The sequence below is a fragment of the Diceros bicornis genome, chromosome 31 (assembly GCF_020826845.1).
Source record: "Diceros bicornis minor isolate mBicDic1 chromosome 31, mDicBic1.mat.cur, whole genome shotgun sequence".
In the NCBI taxonomy this organism is placed as follows: Eukaryota; Metazoa; Chordata; class Mammalia; order Perissodactyla; family Rhinocerotidae; genus Diceros; species Diceros bicornis.
This window is the reverse complement of record NC_080770.1, coordinates 44,321,440-44,334,033: the sequence shown is the minus strand read 5'-3', so window position 1 is coordinate 44,334,033 and position 12,594 is coordinate 44,321,440.

Genomic DNA, 12,594 nt, shown 5'->3' with positions numbered 1-12,594 from the left:
AGGCTGGGGGCAAGGAGAAAGGCAGAAAGTTGTCAAGGAGAGCGTAAATCCCGCGGGTTCCCCCCGCCCCGGGCTCCCTAGCTCAGGAAGGAGGGTCAGTAAGTCATCGAGATTCTGTTGGGGGGGTCTCATGGAAGGACAGCCCACGGCTCCTCCATCATCAGAGGAGGCTCCAGGGACAGTGCAGGACTCGAGAATAGACGACTAAGGCCGTGTCCAGAAACAGGGCTTCACTCAGCATCCTGTACACCCCCGCGGTTTCAGTATGAGCGGGAGCAGCAGACGAGTCCCGTCCCGGGTGAGCGCGGCCGCGGAGCAGCGGGCGTCCCGTCCCGGGTGAGTGCAGACATGTAGGTGAGCTGAAGGGGCACAGTGAAAGCTGAGCCAGTGTCTTCCTTTGAGCAAGAACAGTCTGCAGAACCCCGTGACCAGGGCCTGGGGCTGGACCTTGGGTCAGATACGTGGACCCTCCAGGGCCTCATGTGTCTCCAGGTGCCTCACCTGTCCGCACCCAGGAGCTGTGCCTGACATCCCTCTCAGGACCACCTGTGGTCTCGGGGAGCCCCACTGTCTGTGCCCCAGTGTGGCTCCACCTGGGGGGCTCCTTGGAAGCATCTTCCTTGCCCTCCCTGCCCAGGCGTGGCTGACGGGAAGGATGGCCTGGGGCTGTGTGCTGTGCGGTGCCCACACCTCGCTCATCCCCTGATCACTGTGACAAGGCCAGGTCCCAGGATTTCGGAAACAGAGCTCTTGGCTCTACCTCTCCTCTTTCTGTAATTTGTGTCTTCATAAACCTTTCCAAAATGAAGTCAGAGGAACTTGTATGATATAATTTTTAATAAATAAGAAAGATTGCTTAAAGTTGTCGTCACTTGAATTAGTAAAGAATCACAATTAGTTGGTCCAGTTACCTCAAATATCAATTTTCATGTTTCTGAGTGTGTATTTTTAGAATTTAAAGGAAAGTGAGCAAAAAAATGGATGGTTTCTCAGGTTTTCTCATTTATATTTAGAGACTTTCCTTGTGCTACTGAAATGCTTGTGCATTTGAAAAATGTGCAGCATTAAAAAACTGAAAGTAGAGCAATGTTTAAAAAGCACTGTTTTCTCAAGGGGTTCTCTCGAATTTTCACATTCAGTTCATCACAAAGTTGCCAGGTAGACCACATTGGATTGGGAGATCCACACAATGACAAACGCTCTTAAGATGGAGAAAGTATATTTTTTAATAAACAAAACCATAAGGAATAAGGATGATGTAAATATATATGTACTTCTAAATAAATTTGAATATATGTACATAAAATACATACACCTGTAAATATATGCAAACATATGCATATAGGTGTGAATATAATATCCGAAGAAATGCTCGTTTATTTAAATCCTTCAAAACAGCGTCTTCCATTCAATGTAGAAGCCACAAGGGCCACTGTTTCTCTAAGAACTGGCTACACCTGTCGGTGAGATGATGCAAACCCAACGCTCAGGACTTGGGGCATCTTGAAACATTCACTACTTTAAGAGAATTTGTGAATCCCTGCGGACTCTCACAGCCTTCCTAGAAACTGCGTGGGAAAGGACGCGCATGTGCACTCCCATCTCCACGTCTCTCCGAGCACAAGGTTGCATTCCGCAGGTGGGCAGCACTGCTCTCTGCCAGTCCAGCAGGACGTGATGGGGGTCATGAGCTTTCCAGCCCCCACACAGGAAAAGGGCAAAAATAGTCAAGACCATTTCCTTCTTATGAATGTCCTTGCTATTTGTCTTTATTTTCCGGACCTTCCTTTATCGGGGCTTATCTGTAGGGCCTCCTGAGGATTGGCAGTGTGACATGACAATTGTGACATTGGTGGCCGCAGACACTGGGTCCAGGACTCACCGCCCACTCTCACTGTGTCTTTATGTCAGGTAAGCATTTGCTTTTCCCGACAAGTATTGCCTTATTCAGAAGCACCTCTTTTCCCCTGAGGAGTCTGACCTCTTTGTGAGCAGAGTTTTGTTCTCATATCCCTGCTGGGGAAGCCTGGGTACCAGCCTGGAGGCGACTGGACCACTCCTGGAAATAGAGTCAGCCAGACCCGAGAGAAAAACCGTTGGTGCAAACTGGCTCTCTCTTGCCATAAGTCAAATCTCGCATGTGGGAGCAATGTTAGAGTGTCAGGAATTAATCAACGTTGGATTTTTAAAAATGATGTGTGTACTTTTTAAATTTTAGAGACGTTGAGAGGCCTCTTCCTGAGCTACGCTGCTCTCACCAGAATGCAATGATACTCGATAGCTGGGTGTGTCTTAGTTTTTAAAGATTCTCACCTACAGCGGCCTTTTAAAATTCAGGCGTAGGGGCCATACCAAAGGATAGATGCTTTCTTAACCCAGCTGTCTTAGCAAACCAAAAACGTGAAACCCAGCTCTTCAGTCGAGCACCAAGACCCCGGGAAGGACACAGAAATTGTTCCCGAAACCGCAGACAGTTAAAGCTTTGGCGGAGCATCTGATGGGCTCTGTCAGGGGTCGTGGCGGGTGATGAACTGCCCCCCGAGGATTCAGCCGGGCCCCCGAGAGGGGTTGTGTTCTCAGCGTGGTCACGGCAGCGCCGCCGCCGCAGTTCTCCGCTTCCCTCCGCGAGGACGAAGCTCGCGGCTCGCGCGCGGCCGTCAGCCCCGCGCCGTGTTCCGCGAGGACAGACGTGAGGACCCTCGACGGCGGCCCGCCCCACGTCGTGTGCGTGGGCTTCACGCACGCGGCCCGCTCACAGGCGCCCGCGCAGAGGGAGCGGTGTCGGCCGCTTCCTGTGACCTGTGATCGCAGCGCCGCCCCGGCTGCCTGCAGAGCGGCGCAGAGCAGAGCGCCCTCTGTTGGAGGGAAAACATCTCCACGTGTCAGGAGAGAGAGGAGACGGACAGGGACGCCGCCGCGGGGGAGAGCTGACATGCTCCTCCGCTGTCTTAAACAAAAGCCCGGCTCAACCGGGAATCCTCTTCCAGCACTGAGGGGCGATGAGCAGAGCGTGTTTAAGGTGTTGCTTTTACTTTCTGATTCTCAGAGTAGCCGTATCTGCTCTCTGTCTAATTCTCACAGCGGGGCTGTGTGAGGCAGAGGGCGCTGTGTTCCGACACGCCTCCCTCGCTGCTGGCGGTCGGCGCGGGCCGCGCGGGGTCTGTGCTCCGCCCGCGGGAGCCGCCGGGACGCCGGGACCAGCCTCCGGGAGCTCGTGCCGCCATCTGACCGTCGGCTACATACAGAGATTAAAACATTAGGCGAATATTTTGTAATATCTTTATTTTTGTTATCTTTCATTTTTCTTGTAATTCATTTTTCTTGTCTTTTTCCCAAGTATTGGTCTGTGATAGATTGTAAATTAGAATATAGATGGAAGCTGCTCCCTTGCACAGCTCCTTCGAGCAGGAGCGCGCCTCTAGGCTCCTGAGAAATGCTCCGTATTTGTGAGATCGCTGCTTCACACCCTGTGACTGGCCCCCGCCTCCCTCCTGAGGGCCACCCCCCTAGTGTATGGGGTTTCCTTAGGGCACCCCTTCAATGCAGGGGCTGAGAGTGTAGGATTGCTGCACCCGACCTGTGCGTCTTACATCTCAGAGGCCTCATCTCTAAAGGGGGGATAAAACTCCCAAATTTGGGATTGTTTAAAGTCCTCAGTGAGATAAATAGGTAACCTAGCCAGCTTTAGCACAGTTAACACTCAATAAAAAGGCAGCTATTGTTATCATGCTAACTTTCAAAAATGACGTGCTTTGGTTTCAAATCTGTCAATCGGCTTCCTTACCTCTGTCTTCACTGTGTCTGCTGGGAACACCACCAGCTGTCACACCAGCCGTGACACTGTCACAGCATCAGTGGAGAAGGGAGGGGCAGCACTCCCCTCCTCACTGCGTCACCTACCATGATTCTGTGCCATCTGGTTTTTCAACACTGCAAAGCAGACCCCGGCTCAGAGAGGTGAGCGTGCCCAGGGCTGGGCTTCAGCTCAAGCAGTGATCTGATGCGGCTCCTTGGGCAGGCCTTTTAAAAGCTTTAGGCCTCAGTTCCCCCAATTGAAAAATGAGGGGGTTAGATTTAAAATGTTTCCCGCTTGAGCTCTAAAACTTGTGTGATTCAAGTAGAGGGGTGATTATGATGAGATGGTGTTTATGAGAGGAAAGTTAAATTTCTTATCAACTTTGAACTGGGGGGAAGAACAGGCGTCTGCCTCTAGCGCCTCCAAGATATGGTGCACACATTTGCAAATCCCCTCCCGCCTACTGACCAGCTGCTTCTAGCAAATGAAGGGGCTTGGATAGGTGTCTGTTAACATTTCTTCCGGGGCCTGAGAGTCTTTGAAATTTTCAACAGAACTAATGGGCAATTGCAAGCCCTTCCCAGGGCCTCGGGCGTCCCTGGCCTGTGGACTGGCACAGCATTAGTGACAAGCCCCTGTCATCAAGATGGCAGTCGAATCCCAGCCTTAGCAGGAATGTTTGGATTTGATATAAAAGAGACTCGCTTATGGTGCATTTCCAGCTCTTGTTTGTGCCCATGTGAAGGATCACATGGTCCATGCCAAGAAACAGTGATCACCACTCTCCCCAGAGGGGAGGAAAAGTGAATTGCCCACTGTGGGCCCACGGCATGGATTACACAATCAGCTCAGGAGGGTGCAAAGAAAGATATGCAATAATTGGATGGCAGGAGGGGTGTTTTGAGGAAGGGAGATAATGAGCATCCTCGGTAAACTTTCTGTTTAAATTCACTCTTGATTGATTGTTAAAAAAAAAGAAAGATTCCTTTGCCTACAGCTAAGAGTCAATCTGATGGGTTCATCAGAGTCCCTGCTCCCGAATCACTCCATCTTTCATCTACTCTGTGTTCATGGATTTTAAAAACTTGCAGATGATCCATTCAAATGCAGCAGCGTGAAGGTCAACATGTGCAAAGTTTAGAAAGGGGGCATTTCAGGGAGAGAAGGAAGAAATCAGGACAACTGTGGTGATTGCAAGGGAGAGAAGTGTATGTGCTGGGTTTGGAAAAAAGAGAAAGTGAGAGAGAGAGACATATATATAGAGAGAGAGAGAGTGAGAGACAGACAGAGATATATAAATACAGAGAGAAAGGGAGAGAGACAGAGACAGAGAGAGAGACACAGAGACAGAGAACACACAATCTCCCCCACCTCTTCCTAGCCTTTCCCAAAAGCCCACCTCATGAAAAAGAAGGACCTTCCATGTTGGGTGGGGGTGGCAGTCACACTTCTTCAAGACTGAAACAGCCAGGATTTTGAGGGACAAAATCTGGATTGGCGTTTATTAGGGAACTGGAATTGTTATTGGTGTTTTTTTTTTTTTTTTTTTTTGTGAGGAGATCAGCCCTGAGCTAACATCCGCCAATTCTCCTCTTTTTTTGCTGAGGAAGACGGCCCTGGGCTAACATCTGTGCCTATCTTCCTCCACTTTATATGGGACACCGCCACAGCATGGCTTACCAAGCAGTGCGTCGGTGCGCGCCCGGGATCCGAACCAGCGAACCCCGGGCCGCCGCAGCGGAGCGCGCGCACTTAACCGCTTGCGCCACCGGGCCGGCCCCATTGGTGTGTTTTTTGACCAAGGAATTCTCAAAAGAGGTGACTCTCTCAGGTGGGGACGGTGCGGGATCACAGGCCTTCTGCACCACTGTTGCTTCCTGGGGTCATTATAGACCACGACGTGGGGAAGCTCGGTGAGGGTATTGTTTAAGCAGGAACGGATGAGCTGTCCCGGCGTCCACCTCAGCAACAGCTCTATCCTGGAACATCTCTGCTACCCACATCCCTCTCCCTCCTGCCCTTTGTGTGGGGTCTTTGTGAAGGTAAATGCACAGTGGGGTGCCCTGTGGTTTTCACTTGACATTAGGGCAGTAGTATTCAAATTACATCTCAGAGGTGGTCCTGTCTTTCATCTTCTCACTGCGCCTATGGTGTCTTTGTCATTCTCACATTCTTAGCTTTGATGTGGTCAAATTTTTTTCCCCATGAGTTCTACTCTTTGTAACATATTTTAAAATATTCTTGAATATAGAGGTAATAAGGTATTTTCTTCTGCAAGTTTTAAGTTCTGCTTTTCCACATTTATAGGTTATTAAACCACAGATAAAACAGGGAACTATGAGGACAGAAAAAATTGAAGTAAATAAATATTGCTATGGAATGAGCATTGATTGACTAACATGTGACTATGTGCATATAGTTACAGCGGCTGTGTCCACAAACCTGCGCATGTACAACTCCACCTGCGATGGACTCGTAAAGTACCAAAGTCTGCATGTAAGGAGATTGGTTCTCATCTTTAAAATTGTCCTTGAAAATCTTTTAAATACATTTAAAATTTAGTTGCTCTTTAATAGCAACAGTTGAGCGTCAGCAGCGTCAGGCGAAGACCCTAAGATGCGTTGGAGCAAAATCTTGCAGACCCGTCCTCCTGCAGCTGGCATCCCGCCTGGGGTCCTGGTGCACCATGGACGGACGGAGCAAATGAGGGCTTCTCCAGCACATCGGGCGGGTGGAGGAAGGACTGGCAGGCCTGGGGCTGGGGAGGGGCCTGGTCTCATTGAGAAAGTGACAGTTGAGCAGAGGCTTGAAGGAGAGGAGGAGGGGGCTGTGCAGACTCTGGGCAAAGCCTCTGCCATTAACAACCTGTAAAAATGCCCGATGGAGTGAGCGTACCGCATTGCATCTGAGGAAGCCAAGAAACTGAAGACCACGTAGCCAGGCCTGAATTCATCTAGTCACAATCTCTACCAGTATCTTATCACGGCCACATGTCTATGCTTTTCTGAACATTTTTGTGGTTTTTGAGAACGTATCTTGACTGCTCCTCCTGAATTCACACACACGTGTTGTGTCAGGTTCAGTGAGACCCTTTCTATGCATTTCCAGCCTGGAGGAGCCGTGGCACATAGTCACACACATATAGATGTGTATGAGGGTCCCTCCTCACATGTGTGTATCTCTATGATGCTCCCTCCTGACACATGTGTGTCTGTATGACAGTCCCCTCTCACACGTGTGGATCTCTATGATGGTCCCTCCTCACGTGTGTGTGTGTGTTTGTATGATGGTCCCTCCTCACGTGTGTGTGTCTTTCTGATGGTCCCTCCTCACGTGTGTGTGTCTTTCTGATGGTCCCTCCTCACATGTGTGTGTCTGTATAACAATCCCCCCTCACATGTGTGGATCTCTATGATGGTCCCTCCTCACACATATGTGTGTCTGTATGACAGTCCCTCCTCACATGCGTAGATATCTCTAATGGCCCCTCCTCACATGTGTGTGGTGTCTGTAAGACAATCCCTCCTCACATGTATGTGTCTCCATGATGGTCCCTCCTCACACGTGTGTGTCTGTATGACAGTCCCCCCTCACACATGTGGATATCTATGATGGTCCCTCCTCACGTGTGTGGTGTCTGTATGACAATCCTTCCTTACATGTATGTGTCTCCATGATGGTCCCTCCTCACACATGTGGTTCTGCATGATGGTTCCTCTTGGGTATCTCATGGGGAATACATCAGCCAAAGTACCTGGTAAAGGTTTGCTGCCTTGGCAACTCTACTAGATGCAGAGAAGAATGTAGAAAAAAAGGCAACTCTTGCGGGACAAAGACTTACCAGAACCTTACCCAACTTGAGGGGAAAGAAATTACCCAACAGCAGCCCCCTCTTATCTTCCTGTCTCGCCCAAGGGGGTGAAGAAAAAGCTGAGATGCTTGTGAAGGTCACAGTTCAAGGACACAAGTCCACTAATGGAAAGAGATTTACTCATCAGATTATAGATGATTAAGTTACCACATATACAGGGTGCAGTTAATGACAGTGGATTACAGCTGGAAGAGCTACACTGTACAGACTTGATCTATGGAGTTATTGGAGAACCTGGAGACAACAGCAAGGACACTGGAGCACACTGGAGCCACTGACAGCACAGCTACAGCAAGCATTAAACACGGCCCAGCTCCTCACCATATCAACATAAAAACTCACACTAAAGGCCTATTTACCTCAGTTCCTATTTCCTAATACAGCATGTCCAGCTTTCAACAAAAAATCTCAAGGCATGATAAATGGCAAGAGAAACACAGCATGAAAAGGTCAAGCCAGCATCAGAACCAGACTTAGGTTTAACACAGATTTTGGAATTATCAGACAGGGAATTTAAAATAACAATGATTGATATGTCAAGGGCTCTACTGGAAAAACTAGGCAGCATGCAAACACAGGTAAGTGATGTCAGCAGAGGGAGGGAAACTCTAAGAAATGATTGAGATGAAAGCTAGAAATCAGAAACCCCGTGAGAGGAATGGTGAGCGCCTTTGATTTGGTAGACTGGGAACAGCCAAAGAAAGAAGCAGTGAACTTGAAGGTGTGTCAGTGGAACATCCCAGAATGCAAAGCAAAGAGAAAAAAGATTGAAACTAAAAAAAAACCCAAAACAGGTTATGCAAGTAGTGTAGGACAATTACAAAAGGGTGACACACGTATAATGGGAATAACAGAAGGAGAGAATAGACCAGAATATTTGAAGTAATTATAGCTGGGAATTTTCCAGATTTAATGACAGAAACCAAAGCACAAATCCAGAAAGTTCAGAGAACACCAAACAAGATAAATACTAAAATCTCTACACCTTGGCACATCATATTCAAAGTGCAGAAAACCAAAGATGAAGAGGAAATCTTGAAAGAGCTGAAGAAAAAACCCATCTAATGTATACAGGAGCAAGGATGGGTGAAAATAACATCGGGCTTTTCCTCAGAACCATGCAAACAAGAAGAAAGGGGAGTGTAATATGTAAAATGTTTAAAGAAAAAAACCCACCAACCCAGAATTCAGTTCCTAGGGAATTATCTTTCAAAAGTGAAGGAGAAATAAAGACTTTCTCAGAAGAAGAAAAACTGAGGGAATTCATCGCCAGTATACCTGCTCTGCAAGAAATGTTAAAAAAAAATTCTTCAGAGAGAAGGAAAATGATATAGGTCAGAATTCAGATCTCCATAAAGAGAGGAAGAACATCGGAGAAGCAGTAAGTGACAGTAAAATAAATATTTTATATTCTTTATCTAATATATAACAGTTTGTCCCAAGTAATATTAGTAACAATTGGTGGGGTGATTATAGCATGGATGAGCAAAATGCATGAAAGCAATGTTACCAGGGATGGGAGGGAGGAGTAAGGAATTCTCTGCACTACTCGTGAAGTGGTACTTGGTATAGCGGTACAGTGATGCTGAGACGTGGAATTGGGTTAGCTGTAAATGTATACTGCACACTTTAGGACAAGCATGAGAAATGTTTTTTAGAGAAGTATAATTGGTATGCTAAGAAAGGAAAGAAAATGAAATCATATAAACTGCTCAATTAAAACTAGAGCAGGCAGGGGCCGGCCCTGTGGCGTAGCGGTTAAGTGCCCACGCTCTGCTGCTGGCGGCCCAGGTTCGGATCCCAGGCATGCACTGACGCACCACCGCTTGTCAGGCCATGCTGTGGCAGGGTCCCATGTAAAGTGGAGGAAGATCAGCATGGATGTTAGCTCAGGGCCAGTCTTCCTCAGTGGGAAAAAAAAGAGGAGGATTGGCATGGATGTTAGCTCAGGGCTGATCTTCCTCACAGAAAAAAAATAATAATAAAACCAGAGAAGGCAGAAAAAGAAAGAAAAAGAAACAAAGAACAAATGTAATGACTAGAAAAGAGTTATAAATATAGTAGATATTAATTCAACATATCAATAATCATTGTAAACATCAATGGTCTAAATACACGAATTGGGAGACAAACACTGTCGGAATGAATAGTAATAATAACAAAAGACTCAACTACAAGAAACCCTCTTTAAATATAAAAACACAGGTAAATTAAAACTAAAGGGATGGAGAGAGATAGGCCACACTAAAACTAATGTAAAAGAAGCTGGAATAGCTATATTAATTCCAGACAAAGCAGACTTTAGAACAAGTGAAATGTGCAGAATAAAGAGCATGATGAATAATAATACAGTAAGGAAAGGGAAAGAAGTGATTTTACTCAGTGGCTCTGCTGAGTTCTAGCAGTCATCAATAACTCAGTCAAGTGAGTTGGAAAATGCAGAAAAAAAAGCAGTGTTTTCCTAAGAACCCAAAGGGCGAAATTTGACCAGGGGCCCTTAATTCCAATTTCTTTAGCATAAATATTAGAAGCAAAGGTTTTGCTGCCTTTCAGTCTACTACCGAGAGGCGAAGAGAAAGCATTCTCTCCTCCCTTGCGGTGACCAGCCTTCCCTGGACTGCCCTGCTGTTATCACTCAAAGTCCCCTGCTCCAGAAATTCTCAGTCCCTGACAGACCGGGACAGTGGGTCACCCTACGTGGGACTCTCCATGCGGCAGAGGTGCAGGAGCTGGCGGTTTGAGAAGCAATGTGTCTGCATTTTCCTTACTTTCACTAAGTCTTCCTCATTCACCATGTATCCACCCAGTTATCCCTTCCCCAGTCTCTGGTACCCTGGCCCGACTATGTGTCAGGAGCCATTTCAGGCGCCAGGGACAGAAGCTGAGCACTGATCTGGACTATCCTGGTGGGAAGCTTTCCTTCTGGAATCTTTTTCCTTTTTTAAAATTTGTGAGAAGGGGCCAAATATTTGGCACTGTTCCCAGAACAATTGGAGTCAGGAAATACTAAAATCTATTTCTAGGATCTCTTAGTTTCTACTTACAGTGGTCTTTGCACTTCAAAACCATCGCCTTCCCATCTGCTGGTCAATAATTACCCCTCAAGGCAGCCAGGTGCTGCACAGATGGAGCAGAAACCACCTTCGTGCCTTCCAGAGGTTCTTGCCTACCAGCGAGGTGTTGCATGGGCACATTTTCACAGAAACACTCTTTACAAAAGATGCTTGGTTTGTCTGGAAGGAAAGGTATAGATTGAGAGTGATGGCTCACTCATGCGCTGTGTGAAATAAATTTCTTAAGTTAGGTCTCTGGTAGGAATTAAATAATTTTTCATCTGAGAAAATTTACCCAGCTGAATGGGAGCTCTTGAAGATTATGTCTCATCCTGAATATTTTCCCTGTAGATCCTAATGTGTATTTCTGAGCATTTAGAAGCGAAATCATCTCCGCAGAGACTTAAATAGAAGCACACCACTTTTAAGTCCTTGTGCTTTTGTCTCTGAAACCCCCATGTGCTCAGGTCTCCTCAGCCTTGCATCAGGTGTGGAAGGCTCTAGTTCTGCTCTCCAACACTCTCTCTAGTACTGCTGTGCCGTTCTCCCTGGAAACCACTGCCAGACAGCGTTTAGCCGCACAGGCTCGCAGAACCACTGAATCAATGAACTCACAAGATACCGACCCCTCCAGATGCACATCACCTGGAATGGAACCTTTGAAAAGCAGGTGGCAGGTTGAGTTGCTGGTAGTCAGCCAGGGAGAATGTGTTCCCACAGCTGTGGTGTGGCCCAGCTCGACTCGCTTTGTTATTATGAGATACTTGCCGTGTTCTGCGGAATATACCGGTCCTATAAACTATAATTGATAAAGGCTCTGCAAAGTGTCAAACTAAAACAAGAGCTGGATGTTCAGTCCAGGAAGGGAGCAGAGGGTGAAACCCAGGGAGACACATTTTCCTGCACAATGAGCAAAGCACATCTCAGCAATAGATGTCAAATTCAAGGAGCCATAAGCCAACCCCACCTTGGATTAAGAGAAAAGTCAACACATACGACGTGGGATGGAGACACACATCTCAATACCATGGTGCAAGCGTGTTGTACGACAAATAATATGAACCAAACACTGAGACCGTGTTTCTCTTTCAGAAGGTTTGTCTCCATGGTCCGTGAAAAGGAATACTACATCTCATCAAGTAATATTTTAGTGGTTCTGTGGACGATCCTATAGACTATCGGAAGGAAAATAAAGAATCACGGAAGCTAATTCTCTGCTTTTAATAGCTGTTGAGGCTCTCCAGGTATTGTCTAGACTAATGCTTCTCTGATAGAAAAGATAAGAGGTTTAAATACTGCCCAAGGTAAGACCTATCCCGGGGCCCCCTCGGTCGTGTAGCGGTTAAGTTCGCATGTTCTGCTTCGGAGGCCTGGGGTTTGCGGTTCGGATCCTGGGCGTGGACCAATTCACCACTCCTCAAGCCATGCAGAGGCAGCGTCTCATATAGAAGAGCTACAACTCTACAACTATGATACACAACTATGTACTGGAGCTTTAGGGAGAAAAAAGAAAAAGAAGAAGATTGTCAACAGATATTAGTGCAAGGCCAGTCTTCCTCAAAAAGAAAAAAGAAATTAACTCCAAAAAAAAAAAAAAATGAACTATCCCATATTTGCCTCCAGAACATGGTAGAACCACTTGAGGATAAAGATCTGATTTTTTTTAATATCAAGAAGAGCTGACAGAAAAAGAGGAAGATGGGAGAGAGAAAGAGACAGAGGCATGGACCAGGTGCAAGTTCCCACCATGGTTTCAAGTTATGACTCTGCACGTTCACTTCGTCTGTAGCACAGCGGAGCCTCAGGGACATGCTCTGCTTGGCCACGCCATGCATGGAGTGTGGTCCCTCGCTCTCATTTTGCAGCACTAACAC